We start from the raw sequence: 20,680 nt of genomic DNA, 5'->3' as shown, positions 1-20,680 counted from the left end.
AAGGGCGAATATTTTTTTACTAATAAAGTAGAGGAACTGTCAACTTCAATGGACTATATGAGGGAAGCATTTCAGTAATTCAAAGTTATCACTTAGAGCGAATAAATTGAAAACCTAATTAAGGATTACATCTAAATATTTTCCTAATTAGTTACTTTAGCATTTGCAATAGAATGCGTTAAAATGAAATGAAAAAGCAACTCCATAATTGAAGATTCAGTTAAAGGTATATTCCTTTCTAATCACTGCATAAAAATCCCTAATGCTAAACCAATGAATCTATTTTCAAAGGTAAATATTCTATTTACACACCTCATATCGCATGGTAAAAGCGGATATAAGCCCAGAATTTGGACTGTTATTTTCTTCGTTGTAATATATTTACATTCCATCCATTAAATTTGCGGGACTATTGTTACTCATTTGTCCATGAGTTCTGTAAATAATGAGCCTTTGGTTGCAGTTCATAGCCTTTTAGCATTGCTGTCTAAACCTAGGTTCGTAACCCACACTGGCTAAATTAAAGTACGTTAAGGAGACACTTCTCATCAAAACAAGGCTTATAAATACTTTAAACTCACAGCCATCAATCGTCTGTGGTCATAGGAAGGAAAGCTACCATTCAAATCAGATTTAAAGCATTTTTCGTCATCATACGCAAAACTCGAGTTGCTTGGTTATCTCCAAATCTAATATGAGGAACTGGTATTAAATACTCAACGCTTTTGTAAATACGGGGTGAAAATATTGTTTTTATTTCAAATCCATGGAAAACTGATAGCTTTTTCTGACATACTTTCACCAGGATAAAAGAACAGAAATAAACAGGCCATTAATGGTATTCTGTTTTACAATGTAATGGTTTCCGAAACTTGCACCAAACCTTAAAGGTCTGTCATAACCAGAATGGCTATATATCAGAATCAAGAACCAAGCGATTTGGAATAAGTTCAAAATTATTTTATGACGTGCAGTAATCTTTTAGAACTACGTAGCAACTAATCAATGGAGGCATGCTATCATAATCTCATGGAAACTTGATAACTGGACAATATCAACAGACAATATGATTTTGGTGAGAACAACAGTGAGTCACAATGAGGCTCACACACTAGAAACCCGACACCTCGAATGGAAGCCATTCGCGAGAGGCGGAATAATCCCTCCATCTTCCAGAACATTGTAGCTCGGATTATTCATGAGTTCCAGACCCAGGATATGAGTTCAGCGAGCAAACAGGAAATTGTTTTGGATGCTGTTGCTTCAGATTCTTGAATACTTAAGAAAACATATGTTTTCTTTTTTGTCTCGGTCGGTGTATGCGTTCGTCGTATCCTTGTCTTCCTTTTATGCCAAGATTTTGACTCAGCCAGGTGCTGGTAACTCGTTCCGAAATATAAATAAACATTTATTGATTTACCTATTTATTTTTCTTTGATTTACTTATTTATCTGCAGATTTACTATAGTAGATTCACATCAACCGTGCATTTGACGCCTAGGCCAGTCCCTTACGACGCTCCTGATTGGCTGTTGATAAGCTAATGACAGGGCTGGAAACTCTCAGTCTCTCTCGAGAGAGTTTACATAGGTAGGATGCATGTTCCACCTCTCCCGAGGGATACTTTTGAAAGACGTATCCCTCAAGAGAGATGGAACATAGATCCTACACATGTGAACTCTCGAGAGATGCTGAGAGTTTCCAGCCCTGTGATTGGCTTACCAACATCCAATCAGGAGCGTCGTAAGGGACTGGCCTAGACATCAAATGCACGGTTGATGTGAATCTACTATGGTACCATTATATCAACAATGGAATGGGCCACGAAAATTATTGGGCATGGTTAAATTTAAGATAAGACTATTGAGCATCATTTTCCCGTTGCATTCTGACGCTTCCTAAATAGTCTGACAGGCCCATTCCATTGTTGATATAATGGTACTATAGTAGATTCACATCAACCGTGCATTTGATGTCTAGGCCAGTCCCTTACGACGCTCCTGATTGGATGTTGGTAAGCCAATCACAGGGCTGGAAACTCCCCTTTTGCTTAAAAGAAACTTATCTTTACTTTTATTTCAAAACCAAAAAATTAAGCCTTTTTTTTTTTGAACACTTGCTTTCGTAGCTCACACCCAAGACATTCAATGTTTCTCCTCTCTTCATGGAGTTTTAAAGTATACACTTTTCACATTAATATACTCTGTAAATGAAAAATGCAGAATTTCCCCCATCATTGCTATTAAGCCCAAATATTACCTATAGTTATTACTTAGAGATAATTAGTGTACTTATGAAGCAGACCCTCTCCCAAGCACACTTTATTAAAAGTAATGGCTACTTCAGCAGCGTTACACTAGTAGAGATTCTTCTCTATTTTACGACTAGCGGCTTTTTCCGTGCTCCTTAAACAGGCTAGTAGAGCGCCTATAGTGGTCATGATCAAATACAGTGTCAAAATAGGTGTATATATTTGAATTTTACACCTAAACTATGATACCATAGTCATCAAAGTCATTAACGATTTTCTCTCACTCTCTCTCTCTCTCTTTCTTAAAGCGAGCTTTCGTCTGGAGCTCCCAGACATCCTCGGGTGGAAGCTGAAGGTGGACTGATCTTGGTGTGGTGTCCGTCCTCCTTATATTTGGGGTTGACAGCAGGGGGTCCGCCCCATGCTGGAGGACGGACACCACACCAAGATCAGTCCATCTCAGCTTCCCAGCATGAGGATGTCAGGCAGCTCCAGACGAAAGCTCGCTTTAAGAGAGAGAGTCAAGTTAAGTCAAAAGTCAAAGTCAAAAACCTTTATATCATTATAAAATGGTTATTCTGCTACATAACAATATAAATTATTTACATAAAATTCACAATAATTGGATTGTAAAAGTCTAGGATATATATACATTCAAGTAAAATTTAAGAAGCATTGCTTAAGTTTCCTTTTGAATAAATCAGAACTAACATCTATACATTTTCTTATTTCCAGAGGTAGTTTATTCCAGCAAGCTGGGCCCCTTATTGCCATCGAGCGTGAACCCAAATTCGTTCGATAGCTTTCTACATATAGATTTTCATTCTGTCTTGTTAATGCATTCCTACAATTACCAACTGTAGGAAATGTGTATAGCCAGTTGGGATATTCTTTTCTCAAACTTTTAAAAACAAAAACACAAACATCGTACATACACTTTTCTTTTAATTTTATCCACTTTAATTGCTGGAATGTTGGGGTGATGTGATCGAGTTTTTTCACACCAATAACGGCTACTCTACCTGCAAAGTTTTAGATTTTTTTTAGCTTTTTCCATGTGCATATCATTAGCTACCCCCCATATCTTAATACAGTAGTTTATTACACTCAGGACCAGACTTTCCACAATCAAAGCTCGAGTAGTATCATCAAAGTAATCTTTTACTCTACTTAGATACATTAGAATGCCACTAACTTTTCTACTCAGCTCGTCAATGTGAGTACTGAATGTCAAATACCTGTCCATGTGTAGACCTAGATTTTTTACATGTTGACTTATCTTTACTTCATCCCCATCGCATTTTATTACAATGTCATCTGGAATTTTGCTAATATACTGTGAGCTACCCACAAACATGCACTGTGTTTTGGTATCATTTAATAATAGCCCTTTTCTTAGAAAATATTTCTTAATTTTGAGCAATATTAGTTCAGCCCTTTTAATTAAGGCATCTAGATTTTCTATTTGATCAGCCAAAAGAACTTGGGTGTCATCGGCATATTGAATTAGCAGGCAGTTTTCTATGTATTTAATCATATCATTAACGTAGATTAAAAACAGAATTGGGCCTAGGACAGATCCCTGTGGGACCCCAAATTCAACCTTTTCAATACAAGAATTTACGTCTCCTAATCTAACTACCTGACTCCTATCTCCCAAGTAATCCCGAAACCAGAAAGTATCAATGTGATGTTCCTTAAAAGATTTACACAATTCATCATGGTTGACACTATCGAATGCCTTTGATAGGTCGCATAAAATTAATATGGAAACTTTTTTTCCATCAATATTTTTATAAATTTCATCTGTTAATTTCATCAAAGCTATTTCTGTTAATAAACCTTTACGGAATCCATGTTGAGTGTTATAAATCAAATTATTTTTTTCTAGATGTTCCATTAACTGATTACACACAATCTTTTCCATTATTTTTGATAACACCGGAAGGACAGAAACAGGTCTATAATTACCAGGGTCGTCCTTGTCTCCTTTCTTGTGAAGAGGGTTTACGAGGGGTTGTTTCCAAATAGAGGGAATTTCCCAGTTACAATCGATGTATTTATGATAACCGTGATATAATATGCAATAACTATAAGGGAATCTTTTAGAAAGCTGGTAGGAATACCATCCGTCCCGTAAGCATTACTATTATTCAAGCTCTTAACTGTTAATATTATTGTTTCTACTGTAACTGGTTGAGGTCTAACAATCTTTTATTATTACCAAGATTAGTTTGAGTGGTTCTATCATCTTCATTTTCGTACTTCTGTAGAATTTCCTGCGTTTTACCATAAGTTATTTTTCCTACATTAGCAAAGTATTGGTTAAATTGATCTGAGAGAGAGAGAGAGAGAGAGAGGAGAAGAGAGGAGAAGCAGAAGAGAGAGAGAGAGAGAGAGAGAGAGAGAGAGAGAATCTTTAATGACTTTGATGACTATGGTATCATAGTTTATCTGTAAAAATTCAAATATATACACCTATTTGACACTGTATTTGATCATGATCTCTATAGGCACTTTACTAGCCTGTTTTAGTAGCACGGAAAAAGCCGCTATTCGTAAAATAGAGAAGAATCTCTACTAGTGTGACGCTGCTGAAGTAGCCATTACTTTTACTAAAGTATACTTAGAGATAAGTTATAAATAATCAGTATGGTGTTCCTAACGTTTTGTTTGGTAAAAAAGAGTGCTAGATCGAAATCATTTAAATAAATACTAGTCCAAAATAGAGAATCCAAAGATACATATTATTTAGAAGATATTCCTTTAAAGATATATTGTCAAAAAGTGACAAATTTTCACGTTTTAATATTTTAAAATTCCTTAAGTTTAATAATACATTTAGTTTATTTAATAAATATTCTTAATTATTAAATACTTTTTTTAGATAGTAGTTTATAAAGATTTTAAAAAGCCTCTCTAATCCTTCGGGCCAGCCCTAGGAGAGTTGATATTAACGCAGTGGTCTGGTTAAACTAAATAAAAAAAAAAAAAACTATAACTTTCAGATTCCCTGATATGAAAAACATCTTGAAGCATCTCGCTTTCCCCCTCTCATTCTGAAACATCTCACATTTCGTCATATTCGTCTGGAATCCTTCCCAAGTCCACCAATCTCCCCCGACGTCTCGGGAGCATCGTGATGGATGGAGAGAGTCCTTTCCTAACCCTTCTCTGCCAAAATTCTTTGAGAGATGGAAAGCAGATTCATCTTCGACTCGACGAGAACCTCAAGTGAATTCGTTCCTCAAAAGGAACCGCATTTCCCTCCTACGACTATATCTGCCAGTTTCTGTTTTCTCCTGGATGAAAGAAAAAGGCTTTGCCACCAGTCTGGCGATTCGTGTGAGAGTATATATATATTATATATAGGTATATATATATATATATATATATATATATATATATATATATATATATATATATATATATATATATATATATATATATCAATAACTTGATCACGAAATAAAGGGTCGTGTAGACCGAAGGATCTCGGCATTTCTCGTCTTTTCATTTTCCTCCGTGGCATTACCTTTCATATATATATATATATATATATATATATATATATATATAGATATATATATATATATATATATATATATATATATATATATATATATATATATATATATCATATATATATATATAATATATATATATATAGTATATAATAATATCATATATATATATATATATATATATATATATATATTATATATATATATATATATATATATATATAAGCACGCACACATACTATATATACATGGATGAGTATGCGTATGCAGTGAGTGTAAATATATAACACGAAAAGAAATAATACATATGTCTTGGAAGGACAAAGACGAATGAAAAATTTTGAAGCAATGGCATTCCAAATGTATGGGAAGGTGAATACAGAATACATCTGAATCGACAATGGGTACATCTCAATTCCATTCAACAGTCTCTTAAGAAATGCATTCCATTAATGGGTCGCATCCTAGATTTGTATTCGAAATAGAAATAGAAAAAAAAAGGATTAGGTAAGAATCCCTTTATATATAGTTTATTCAGGATCCCTTTGACCCGCGAGTAAGAGGGCCATATTATATGAGGCAGCCCAAAGAGCCTCTTGCTTTTGAATGTGTTCTTTAATATTTACTCAACGTATTATAAACTTCATGCGCTGTGCAAACACTGAAGGGATGTGAGATATACGCACGTTAGTGTCAACAAAGTGAGAAATACATTATTCACCGGTTTCCCCGGATGCAGTTTCAGTTGTTATCTGAATAAACAACATATATTCCGTTGGACCCAGACATATAACTCGTGTTATATTTATGCATTTACAAGATTATTCTTACGGAACCATGCCTGGACGTACTGGATTCCATACAGGTAAAAAACTTTTTTTTTTCTATTAAATCTCTTGAATGGACGAGATAGCACCTGCATTACTATAGGTTTACAGGATATCTACTTGTCCCACAATAGTACTATAGGAATGCGATTTCTATACAATATAAGGTTAAATCATCCATTTCGTAACATATACAAGTATGATTTCCTCTAAATACCTTAAAAGATCTGACATGGATATATATATACAGGTTAGTAATTCGTCACATTCCTTGTGATTTCATGAACGGATCTGGGTAAAGTTGAGTCGGTTATAAACTGGCAATGTCTCTTTCAATTACTGTTAGGTTTTTATCTAGAAAACCCTCTTTCTTCTTCTTCTTCTTCTTCTTCTTCTTCTTCTTCTATGTCTCATAAATATGAAGTTTGAGTCTCAAACATTATTTCTTTGCCTTTTCTTCTGTGTGTGTGTGTGTGTGTGTGAGGTGTGGTGTGTGTGTGTGTGTGTGAGTGTGTGTTTGGGTGTGTTTGTGTGTGTGTGCGATGTGTGTGTGGGTGGTGTGTGTGTGTGTGTTTTGTGCGTACGGGTGTGTATGGGAGAGGGGTCGGTGGGCGGTTTATAGGGTATTTGTGTAGTACATCTCATGTACCACTACCTTGAAATAAACATCAATGACAATTGGAGAATCCGAAAAGGACTTACAAATGCAAAAAAAAAAAAATAAAAAATAAAAAAAAATAAATAAATAAAAAAAAATAAAAAAAAAGCAAGGAATCAAACAATTTGGTGAACGAACACAGGCAAGTACAGTCCGGAAGCAAAGATGGCGCTACGAAAACAGAGACGAAGAGGAACTTAATGCAAATGAAAACAAGAAAAGAATCTCTCTCTCTCTCTCTCTCTCTCTCTCTCTCTCTCTCTCTCTCCTTCGAAACTATTCAGAAGCTTTTGCATCTTTTGCATGACAAAGAGTGGTAACCATATGCAAATTCATTTCATCTGTCTGTCCTGGGTTCATGCATATGTATCCAGGCACAGGGCGACTTGTGAGATGCCGGATGTTGGAATAATGTGGCTTATAAGACTTTCCAATGTTGCTCCAAGGTGTGATAGCAGGACTTGCAGTGAGTGAGTTAATTATGCAGCGCATAAATCTCAGTTTAAGACAGAATTATTAAAATCATCTCTTAATTTATGTTGTGAATGAACTTAACATATATTCATACATGTACCTATATATAGCATATATATATACACATATAATATATATATATATATATATATATATATATATATATATATATATATATATATATATATATATATATATATATATATATATATATATATATATATATATATATATATATATATATATATATATATATATATATCCCCTCCTCTTTGAAGGTGACAATAATTACTTGTCGTAGTTTTTGTTTTTTTTTAAATTTCGTCACATAAGAATATCTCTCAGGAAATTTATTATGTCGCCGCCATCCCCCCCCCCCCCCCAAAAAAAAAACAGCGGAAAAGAAAAACGTCTATTTAGGGAAAGAAATTCGCAGTAACAAAAGATATAAAACTAGCAGAGACTCAGCAAGTGACGACTAATGATAATAATGGATGCAGTGAACACCTGCAACATATTGCAAAAGAAGAAGAAGAAAAAGAAGAGGAGAGAGAGAGAGAGAGAGAGAGAGAGATAATGAAATGCAAGAAAGCAAAAGTAATCAACACGAAGAGGGGGAACAGGGTAAAACAAGGAAATAATACAATGGATAGACGAAAGAGGTAGTATACAAAATGCCAATACCTTTTGCATTGTACCCAATATCCCCGTTCGAAACTAATCACAACTTTCCGGCAAAAATAAAAGGATTGCAGTTGTAGCAGCAATTAAAATTTCTGTCTTAAAACACTATTCGTATTTACATCGGGGATGAATATTTCGAGTTTAGATTATAAATCATCAAAGATTATAAATTATCATAAATGATGAAAGTTACATTATTCAAATACCTCGCTCTTTCCTTACTTTAATGCTATAATTTAACATTTTCAATATTGAAATGAAAATGTTACCCAGTAGCCTTTTGCAGAATCTTTAGGTACCCATGAAGACTTCCTATCTCGTATATAGTATTAATTTGATATTGTGGAGGCGTTTTTTACAGCCTGAACGAAAGCCCTCCGTAAAGACTATCTTTTTTACAATTGCATGATTTATTATTATTATTATTATTATTATTATTATTATTATTATTATTATTATTATTATTATTATTATTATTATTATTAAGTTAAGTTGCAACCGTAGATTAAAGAGCAGAAACGTACACGACCAAGGCCCAACTATGGAAAACAAACTTACATGAAAAATAAAAAAAAAATATATAAAGATTAAACTATATAAGAGAAATAACTAATGTAAACGCATAAGATGAATGACACAGAGATATCAATATGACAGAGCAGATTACCAGCTAAGACTCACGTGGACCTGCTAAACAAAAAAAAAGCATCGGCATCAAGTTTGAACTTCTGAATTCTGAAGTTCTAACAGTTCTTTTACATGACTAAGATCGTTCCATAATTTGGGTGGCGCAGGAATAAAACTTGTATAAAAAAAACAATGGTATTTACCTCTTTCAGAAGAAGAAAAGAATGGACTGAATTAACTGAGGATTTTAAATAAAACATTCTTCTCTTTGAAAACTATTTATTTTAATCACAATGTCAGAATAAAGTAAACGCGGATACGCTTACAGCTACTAGGGAGAAAAAACACTAAAACTAATGGAAATGACGAATAAAATACAAAGCAAGAGACACAGGAATAAAAATTGAAAACACAAAGAAATAAATGCAGTGAATACAGAAATGAACAACAAATCTAGAAGATTAATGAAATATAAAGGGAACAAAGGCAAAAAAGAAATGGGAGGGAAAAACACGAGAAGAGAAACAAGAGACAAAGAAACACGAGAAAGAGAAACAGAGAAAATGAAAAATGAGAAAAACAGAAACATGAGAGAAGGAGAAACCACGAAACAAAGAAACACGAGAAAAGAGGAACAAGAATAAAAATACAAATAAGAGAGTAACAGGCGAACCGCATTCAACCCTTCTCAAGTCCGTCAGTTCGAAGACCTCGCCCCATACGGAAATTCATTGCAACTCGGCTCGTGCATATGCACTGAATGCAAGCGTCTTGTAATATCCTGCGTGTTAGGATTATGTGGCTTATCAGACTTTCCAATGTTGCTCCAAGAGGAGATTGCAAGAGGCGAAGCAAGTTCGGTAATGATCGATAAACAAGAATCTAATTGCCACGCAGAGATTATTCAAATGGGCGATGTTCGACGTGCGATTCGCATGGCGGCCAACATTTCGAATATATATACGTACGTTAATACATATATACTATATATGTATATACTAGGAGAGCCAGGACGAGATAATAAAAGGCATGAGTAGTACCTGGTGCTTCAGTGTAATTAATATACACTGCTTCAGGGTACATTAGGGTGCTCTCAAGAAATGTGTAATGAATATGCGAAAGCGCTGGGTACGTATGCCTTTAATTTTTTTTTTTCCCTTATGGCTCTTACAATACATTTAGCCACGTAGGAAAAGTGTATAATTTACATTTCGATTTAACATTGATTTTGGGTTAGAAAAATAGACACTGCAAACTCTAATTTAGGTTTAGATTAGATTAGGCTTTGTTACATCTGGTTAGGAAACCCCATTTTTGGCTCATGCAATTTGCCTATTTTTAATTTTTGAGTCATGCTGTCGAAAAGGTAATCTGAATTCTGTAGGTTATTTGGTAGTTATGTTGACTATTTAGTGCCGCCTTTTGTTGCATGCTTGTGTACTCGTACAGGTAAGGGCTGCACCTGTGCAAATACCAAGACGTCGTGTTCAAACCCATTTACCCGAGGATGCAGCGAACCTTTCTGAAGAGGAACATGTATATACCTTTTGGAAGGAAGGATTTACTCAAGTTTCTTGCTGGGCGAAAATAAATCTGCTCTAGATCCTTCAAAGGACTTGGCAGGAGGGTTAGAAAAAGACGCCTTTCATCCCCCAGGACATGGACTTGGCTGGAGAAAATCGCCAAGACACGGAACTCTGAGAGGATAGAAAACTGACACAAAATGATGAATGATGTGAGTCTTCAGAAAGGAACGAACGAAGACGCAACAAATATTTCTTCTCGGGCTCAAGAAAGACTGAAGACCTCATTTTGAAATGCTGTTCTTTTAGGAAAATTGCGTTTCCAAAAAATGCGCTTCCAATTCTTCTTATCCCCTGGAGACTGAAGGTTTCGTTCTGAAGTTTTGTTCTCTTAAGTGAAAATATTTTTCACGTTTCTGTTTTACCTTAGATTTTACAGATTGGAGGCCCCGTTTTGAGAGATACTTTAAGAAAAAGAGTACTTTCAATATTATGATTATATTTATTTATATATAAGTAAAGCAAAGACCCTGTTTTGAAATGTGCTTTTAAGGGAATAGCTTTCAAAATGAAGTTCTTGATAAGTGTCAAGCCTCAAGAGATGGAAGACTTTGCTTTGAAATGCTGTTACTTCATGACAAAATATTTTCAAATACCTTTTTTCTTATTAGAATTTGAAGGCATAAACTACGTTTTGAAGTGTAGATCTCTTAAAAATGATGCAATTTGGAGCTTGTTTGATTAATTTGTACACTCACAAGAGAAAACTAGATTTAAAATAGCGTTGTTTTAAATCTATAATTATAATCTATCAAAAGTATTTATGACCGCAGTTGCTTTATCATGAAAAACTATTTAGTTAAGTTTGAAAAAAAAAGTAATAGATTTGTAATCAACAGACAACCAAATGGCCAGTTAACTACTGACAATGCAAGAGCATACATCCTAGATGAAAGAAAAGGGTTGAAATCATGCTTAAAGCGAGATTTGTGAAAAGACGAATATAACCGGGACTTAATGTAGCCTTTGATCGTCGGCTGTAAGGAGCAATGGGTTATAATGAGGCTTACACTCACCAGTGCAAGTGAGACAAATTGCCACAGATTCAACTTCCTTATCAATGTGATTCTTTAATCACCATCTTGCTTAATTTCATATATAATCGAAAGCTTATGAGATTATCTTTCATCTCTTAATCGTCTTCGAGTCAAAAGGCGATATAGTTCAGAGGTCGTGGGTCAGCTGGACTGACATACTATTGCCTTTATCTAGCCCTGCTTCGATAAAAACAAGTCAGTAAACGAAGTAGAAAGGTTCTGGCGCTGGATGGAAGAGTCTTGCCTCTTATATACAATCACTCATCTGATACTAAATGACAATAATGGGGACATTCTGTAGAAACTGGTGCACACCTGCACTATTTAATTATTTCATGTTTATGGGGTCAATTTCTCATAGTTTGCCTTATTATAATTTCTTCGCAATCATATGGACGACATAACACCGAGCCTTCAGTTTTGGAAAAAGTTTCATCTGAATTAGAAACTGCGGACTTGCAATTCCCGAGACGGCTTTCTTCCACCTTCCCTAACAACTGCTCTCTACATAATTACGAAAAACGGAAACATGCCAACTAAGTACACAAAGGTGGCATCCAAGAAGGTACTAACGGGAGCCTGGAAGCGATGATCATCTTTAACTGGAGTCATCAATAATTCCGTAATAATGAGTCAAAGGGAATCATCGATGGTACTGTCCAGTCATTCGAGAAGTGTGGTTGGGGAAAATATTGACGAAATAGACATCAGCGGTATCTGGAGTTTATTCTATCTATTTACATTACGGGGAAAAAAAACCTCCTCGTATACCGGAAAAAAAAAGAAAAAACACAAGTCAAATAGCTGATGATTAAAATGAACATAAAGCTAAAGTAAGTTCAGTAAATCATTTAAAGCCCCAACTAATCCTTTAGAATGTGGGCGAAATATTAATACTCAGGAACTGACCAAACCGCAGTTCACATAAGTCGAGATTAAGTTAAACATACAAAGGCGAGTAATGGAGGTTTGGAATTAAAGGGACATTCACTTCCGAGATTCTCTCTCTCTCTCTCTCTCTCTCTCTCTCTCTCTCTCTCTCTCTCTCTCTCTCTCACACACACACACACACTGTGTTATAAACATATTTACCACAAGAATCTAGATTGTCCTTTCTTATATGCCAGATAATACTTAAGTTTTAACCAACAATGAAAAGGTGTCTATACGACGTTAGCTTTTATGGCGAGTCCTTACCTTTTATACCCAAGCATACGTATTATAACCACGGCAGCAGCTCTAGAAGCAGCTCGGGGGGGGGGGGGGGGGGGGGGGGGGGGGGGTGGGGGGGGGGGGGGGGGGGGGGGGGGTTGTAATTGAAGAAACCATCGGGATAGCTTGATTTGTGATTTCTGCACACCAATCTGTGAAGTACAGGAGTAACATTAAAGGTCAACGAACAATGATAGATAAAACTAAAACTAATAAAAACCGAGATAATACAATCAAGGCAAAGGCTATAGATAATCCATATTTAAAATTCTGCCTCGACAAGGATTAAAAGAAAAAGTAGACCTCACCATTAGTGAAAACGGAATCAACTTCAATAAAAGACAACATACGGTAGGTGATTACGTTCTGGCATACTACAGGGCACTTATAAAGCCATTGAACGTTGCAAAGCTCTAAGGACCAAAATATCTCAAATGTCAACGCCTGCATATAGAGTCAAGGGGCTTAACACGTTGTCGGTAAAGTGCATACTTAGCTGCCTTTAATTCCAAGCGCCCTGTAAGTTCATTGATCTACTTGAGGGACATTATCTTGAAGTTGACGTTGCAATGAATGGTAAACGTGGTGCGTTAGAATTCGTATGATTGAATGTTGCTTAAACGCACTTAAGATACATGAACGACGCGTTGTATTCTCTGTACATTCGTGATATATAATTCAAGGCCTTTGAAGTTTTATATATATACATACAGATATATATATATATATATATATATATATATATATATATGATATATATATATATATATATATATATATATATATATATATATATATATATATATATATACACACACATGTATACTGCGTGTATGAGTGGATTTACTTGCGACCTGAAACCTTCACTTTCAAATATTTTACTCTTGTCTCAAGTTATTGTTTGCAGAACAGATGACAAATAAAAGATTTCATGTGTATGATATAGATATAAACTATACGTTTCGATTTCTTAAAGAGTCCATGATACAATATAGTGATAAATATGAAATGGGAATGAAGAGCAGCAGGGAAAGTAATTAAAGTTGAACAGAGGTACAAGAAACTTACCGAAGAGAGAGAGAGAGAGAGAGAGAGAGAGAGAGAGAGAGAGAGAGCAACATTACAGAAGTTGGAAGAGAAAAAGACAACCGTGAAGAAAGCAACGAGCAAGAATCGAAAGGAGTGAAGGATGTCTTCGTATTCAGAATCCTCAGGTGAAAGTATTCAAAAGTTGGTGAAGTGTGCTTTCACGGGGACTCTTCTTACTCGTATGCAAATTGAATGCGTCTCCGAGTCCCGAGTTCATGCATATGCATGAGTTAGGACACCGTCTCGTCAGTTGAAGTTTCTTGACATTATTAGACAAGCTCCTAAGGTTGGTATAAAAAAAAGAGACTTGTTTGTTTTATCTACGTAATTGACAAGCAGGTCGAAGTTGATATGAACTATTTTTTTTTTATTTACCAGAAAACTAATAAACAATAAACGTGTAGGAGTTTACCAGTAGTTTTTTCATAATCATAAACAACGAACAACCTGGTAAATACAAAGGCAGAATATCGCTCGTGCAATAAGAGCATAAATACTCCTTCCTTTATCATGTATGAGATTTTATTTACTGCTTCACAGTGCTGTACAATTTCCTTTTCAATTTCTACAAATGAAAACCCATATTCACTACAGCCTTCGTCAATTTTTTTTTCCTGCTGAATTCCCTTAATTTCCAATTATTCTCCATTTGACGTAGAGTATTATATCTTTTTTTCTGCATCTCACAAAGATCTCTTCCATTTTTACGTATGTCTTCCATCTTAAAATGGAAGAGATTTTCTTTTTGTTTTTTTTTTTGCATCTCACAAAGATCTCTTCCATTTTCACGTATATGTCTTCCATCTTAAAATGGAAGAGATTTTTTTTTCTGCATCTCACAAACATCTCTTCCATTTTCACGTATATGTCTTCCATCTTAAAATGGAAGAGATCTTTTTTTCTGCATCTCACAAAGCTCTCTTCCATTTTCACGTATATGTCTTCCATCTTGAAATGGAAGAGATCTTTTTTGAGCATTCTACAAACAAAAGCTCTTGCCATTTTCACCGTACATGTCTTCCATCTATTTAAACCGGAAGGAGGGACTTTTTTTTCTGCATCTCACAAAGATCTCTTCCATTTTCACGTATATGTCTTCCATCTTAAAATGGGCTAAGAAAACCGATTAAGATTCTGATAGTTTAATGACTTCCTCTGTTCCCCCTCCTTTGCTTTAATCCCAATTTCCGCACCGTCCATTGTACTTCCTCTTTATGCAAGGGCAGCTGGGGGTACAAATGTACTTAATTTTATGCTGTGTCTCTATATTTCAACATTATTATCGCTGTTCAACAGTTTTTATAATTAATTCGTGGCTGCCCACCCAAGCTCATATCAGAATCCAGTGATCAAAACGAAGTCATGGGTCTTTATGGGAACAAGGTATTCTTCAAAGCAGAAATGTATATTTTTCCCCTTTTTAACAACTGCACCCATACAAATGACTTTATGGGGAACACATGCTACTCTTCAAAGCAGAAATGTATATTTTTTCCCCTTTTTAACAACTGCACCCATACAAATGACTTTATAGGGACAACATTGCTACTCTTCAAAAGTAAGAAATGTTATATTTTTCCTTTTTTAACAACTGCACCCATACAAATGACTTTATGGGGGACACATGCTACTCTTCAAAGCAGAAATGTATATTTTTTCCCCTTTTTAACAACTGCACCCATACAAATGACTTTATGAGGGACACATGCTACTCTTCAAAGCAGAAATGTATATTTTTCCTTTTTCTTTTTTAAAACAAACCCCTGCACCCATACAAATGGAACTTTATGGGAAAGAACACATGGGCTTACTTCTTCAAATCCGGAAATGTATTTTTTTCCCTTTTTTAACAACCTGGGGGCCCCAAACACATGACTTTATGGGGGACACATGCTACTCTTCAAAGCAGAAATGTATATTTTTTCCCTTTTTGAACAACTAAACACATACAAATGAACGGTTAAGGAGATAATCCCGGAAAACCAAATGCTTATTAAATATACGAAAAGAACATCTGTGTTGAAACGATGCAAGGAAAGACTCTGATTAAACTTTTCCATCATGCAGCATATGACAGCTGACGCTCTTGTTCAAAAAGCAGGTGTCTCCACTACATTCCACGTATTATTTGAAAGCTACGCTAACTCCGAGCTAATGAAAATCAAAAACTAATTTACCACTTTAATGTGGTAAGAAAATGAAATCAATGAATAAATTTTGGAAATAAATAAGGTCTGTATGGAGAGAAAGGGAATTTATTCTGTTTATTCTTTCTTTCTTGCCAGATGCTGAATGTGCATAAGATAAAGGGATAAATTAATTGCATGCTCGCGTTTTGGACATTAATAATACAAAGCCTTTCTCTTTTACTTTTAATATTTACAATATCTTGGGAAAATACTTCAAATCAACCTTACACCATATGAAAACGGAAAGTGTAATTTAAATATATATTTATCGCAGCTAACCATTTTCACCTATTCTTATCGAATATCGTAATAATTTATATGCTATGATAACGTTTATTATACTTTAAATAATACACTTATTTATACGTATATATATTCACCCAGCTTCCCTTTTCACCTATTCTTATAGAATATCGTAATAATTTATGTGCCATAAGGACGTTCATTATACTTTATATAATTTTCTTTATAAATATACACGAAGAATCGATACAACGCCAATGCACACACACACACACACACACACACACAGATCCTTTCTCTACACGCATCATTCCTTTTCTAGCCCAGCCCCGGATTAGACGCCCGACTCCTCTCGATAATAATGGTTCTGCTTACCTTAAGCGCGCAAGAGAGAGAGAGGAGAGAGAGAGAGAGAGAGAGAGAGAGAGGACAAGGTCACGGTGAATGCGCCTCTTCACCCTCATTCCCCCGACTAAACCCTACCCCAACCCCACAACCGTTTCTCGTCGATAATATTAGCGATGCTCTTTTTAATGAGACTGATTTATGGGCGTTATATAGGGCGCCATATCTGCGCTTCTCAGATGCCGTGAATCTCATTATAGAACACACAAGAGGTAAAGTGACGTCCGGATAACCTAGTTTGTTAGCATGTCGGCGTAATCCTTAATGGGAGGCCGTATTCATCCTCGCTTATCCTTAAGATGAAAAATTGAGATATCGCCAATAAAGGCTGTTATGCAGAAGTAATATTAGACCAGAGACTTCATATTATGTAGAACATTTTTTAAAAATCGGTAAAGGGTGACAAACTGAAATAAGACAAAAAAGGCTAAGAGATATAGCAAGGTAAACAAAACTCAGGTAGGAGAAAGGGTATTATAGAAAGAGCTAAAACATACCAGAAAAACATTCCTTTTGACTGGACACTTCACAGGTAAAATATCAAAATAAAATCAGTAAAGGGAGTCAAACAGAAGATAAAACAGTGGTATTATAGAAGGCTTTATGGGTAAAACTATTTAAAAAATCATTGTGACATGCTGGAGAAACATAAGACGAAAATACTAGATAAAACAATTTAAATAAAAGCCAAATAGAGAGAGAGAGAGAGAGAGAGAGAGAGAGAGAGAGAGAGAGAGAGAGAGAGAGAGAGAGTATTATAGAAAGAGTTACGACGCATCAGAAGAGCATTACTTTTGACTATAGACTTCACAGCGGGTGAAGCTATTAAAAAAAATCAGTTAAGGGAGTCAAACAGAAGTCAAATAAAGTCAAATTAGACAAACAGGCTAAGAGATAAAACAACAGAATTAAAACCCAGGTAGAGAGAGAGAGAGAGAGAGAGAGAGAGAGAGAGAGAGAGAGAGAGAGAGAGAGAGAGAAGGGATTACAGACCGAGCTACGCCATACCAGAAAAGCATTCCTTTTGACGAGAGACTTCACAGCAGGTAAAACTATTCAAAACCTCCTGGAGCGCGTCCTATCCGAAAGTGTTATTTATATGCAAAACTGAATACATCTACACCGCGGCTCATGCATTCGTAAGCACTCCAGTGGTGTCCTGAATGTAAGAAAAGACTTCAAGCCTGACAGCACATGCAAATTGATTTATATCGTCCATTAATGCAGCGTAGTTTTCAAAGGAGCGACCTATAAGTTTTACTTATTGAAATGGGTTCAGAATTTCAATGCTAAACTTTTTACTGTGAATGGAAGAGTTCGAAGCGCTTATTTTGGAGCACGTGTAAAATGGTCTGTATCGCCATAATTGATACGTTTTTTTTATAGAAGCTTTTTATTTACATAAATGCCTTTTACTTTTGGATATATACATTCACCATTGACAAAGAGGAAGCGAACAGTGATTAAAAAAAAGGGTAAAGTTATAAGTGCACGAGACTTATGCCAATAACACAGACATTTTAATAATTTGGAGAAGATTATAGTTTTTGTAACTTTTCGTGACCAATTATTCAGTTGTTCGAACTTGTTTCCAAACCGAATGAAGTTATTTTTCCTTATAAAAATGAGAAAATAATCAGAAATTTCTTCAGTCCTTCATATTTCAAAGCCAGATATTTGGTTCTAATGAAAATGCCAAAATATAATATCTAATTCTAGAGGACTTACATGAAAAATAAACTACGGGGAAAATTTCCAATATACCATCTCGAGAACTTAATTTCAAATAATATTCTCAGCAGTTTCGCTATGTCATGACGCGCTGGCAGGAAATCACTTTTAAATGTTAGATTCGTCTTAGTTTATCCATTACGATTTCTGTCGACAGAATTCAGCGAAGAATTGCTGCCCGAAATTAAAGAATAGTATAGTTTTTTTTTTTTTTTTTTTTTTTTTTTTTTTTTTTTTTTTTTTTTTTTGTAGACCGAAGCGGACATGACAGACAATGTCTGAATGTTAAAGTCATGAAATTCTATTTAACGCGTAGATGGTTTCCTGATGAAATAGTGGAACCATTTTAGAATTAATTACCGTAACGTGAATATCAAAATCGAGGAATTAATGTCAGAATAAAAATGGTTATATAATTTATATGGTACTAAATGTTTATAATAGTGTAAAGACCTTTCATTCTCCAGTGGAAATCATGCTGTCGAATTCACGAAGACTGAAGCAACTTCAGGAAAAGTTGACTTAGCACTAAAATTCAACGGAAATATGGTTCATTACAGAATTGAAAATATGTTAAATATATACATAGATAAAAACTAATTAAACAACCTTTCACTTGTGGACGTAACTTTCATGATGCTGCAAAATCTATAGAAATATGAATTTTTAAAAAATATAAAAAAAAGACGTATAATTAAACTTGTCCCAGGAAGGCCAAATATGCAAAAACTACTGATATAACGTATTAAATGACCTTTCAACATTTAACATAACGTTAATAACGTTGTCAAGATCAAAGATTAAGTTCAATCGTTAATTGCGCTTATAACGAACATATACTGCAATAACTTACGTCACTAATGCTCTCATTCTCTTTACATGTTATTCAGTGCTTGGTCGAAATATCTCTTTACAATTTACCTTGATTTTGTAGATCCTTTAAACTCGCATTTTCTCGATGCGATATTCCTTTTTTTTTTTTTTTTATTTCTTCGATTCCATATTCCTGTTCTTTTTTTCTATAGGCTCTTTCGTTCTCCTTTTTACCAAATATATCAACGATATAACACAACATGCTATTGCATTGTGAGCTTTCAATAAATAGTAATTTCTTGCAGGAATATACTCAGAGCTGTAGAGAAGGATGCTTTATTGCCTATATATGAAAGACAGACGTGGGGGACCAAGAAAGCTGTGCCGTGGGGCACTGTAAGTTTACTAACATCTTTTTTTGAAATTAATGCCAAAAACTTTAGGAGTCAGGCGTGAATGTCAATAGATCACTGAAAGAACTTGGACGTCAGAAAATCGAAAGAATGAGTGCCTGATATAAAAGCAAAGTTTTTCCTGCACGTACTGTTTATTTATTTTCGCTCTTAATCTACAGACATTTATCACAGATATGATTCATGTAAAACATTTTTGCCTTTCATCTTCAGTAGTATGTTTTTATATTTATTCGTTTAATCACTTGTTAACTGAATCCACCAGCTGCCTACAGATTTAATTGTTAATGAATGCCATTTTTCAATCTCCTTTCATTCATGAAAATATTCTGGGTCAAATTTCTTTTTTACAGAGAGACGAAAACAGAGAGACGAAAACAGGCTGCAGTGAATAGTTTAAACGCCAGTGAAGATGCGGGAATATGGGTATACCGATAAGTCACAACAAAATACAAGAGAATCGAACTACTGCCTCTCCCTCTCATACATCATGCACCAGGTATTAAACCATTCCGATCAAGCAATTTCAGACCGTCATCTTGCATGCATTGGAGGACAGTTACAGGCGGAGGCGCTTGTACATTCATATTAAAGCTGTAATTGGATCAAGAGTGCTTGTGAGATCCTGTTAGTCAAGATTTAATGCGATTCCCGGCTTCCTCCAATATGCGTTTCCACGCCTCAGTCGGAAATGAAGTGTTTCGGGTCTGTTTCAAAAACAATACACATTTCTAAAACTATCGTGTAGAGGAATGTCACGGGAATGATTGACTGAATTTTCGCTTGGAAATTATATTCCAAGAATGTTTATTTGTTAGATAAAGGATATAAATTTTTAATCCTCATGCGATTTTAACGTTTTCACATCACGAAAATTATAAACATTTTCAGTATTGTTGTTTAGAGGAATTTCACAAGAA

The sequence above is a fragment of the Macrobrachium nipponense genome, chromosome 35, assembly GCF_015104395.2.
Source record: "Macrobrachium nipponense isolate FS-2020 chromosome 35, ASM1510439v2, whole genome shotgun sequence".
NCBI lineage: Eukaryota > Metazoa > Arthropoda > Malacostraca > Decapoda > Palaemonidae > Macrobrachium > Macrobrachium nipponense.
This window is presented reverse-complemented; position numbering follows the sequence as displayed.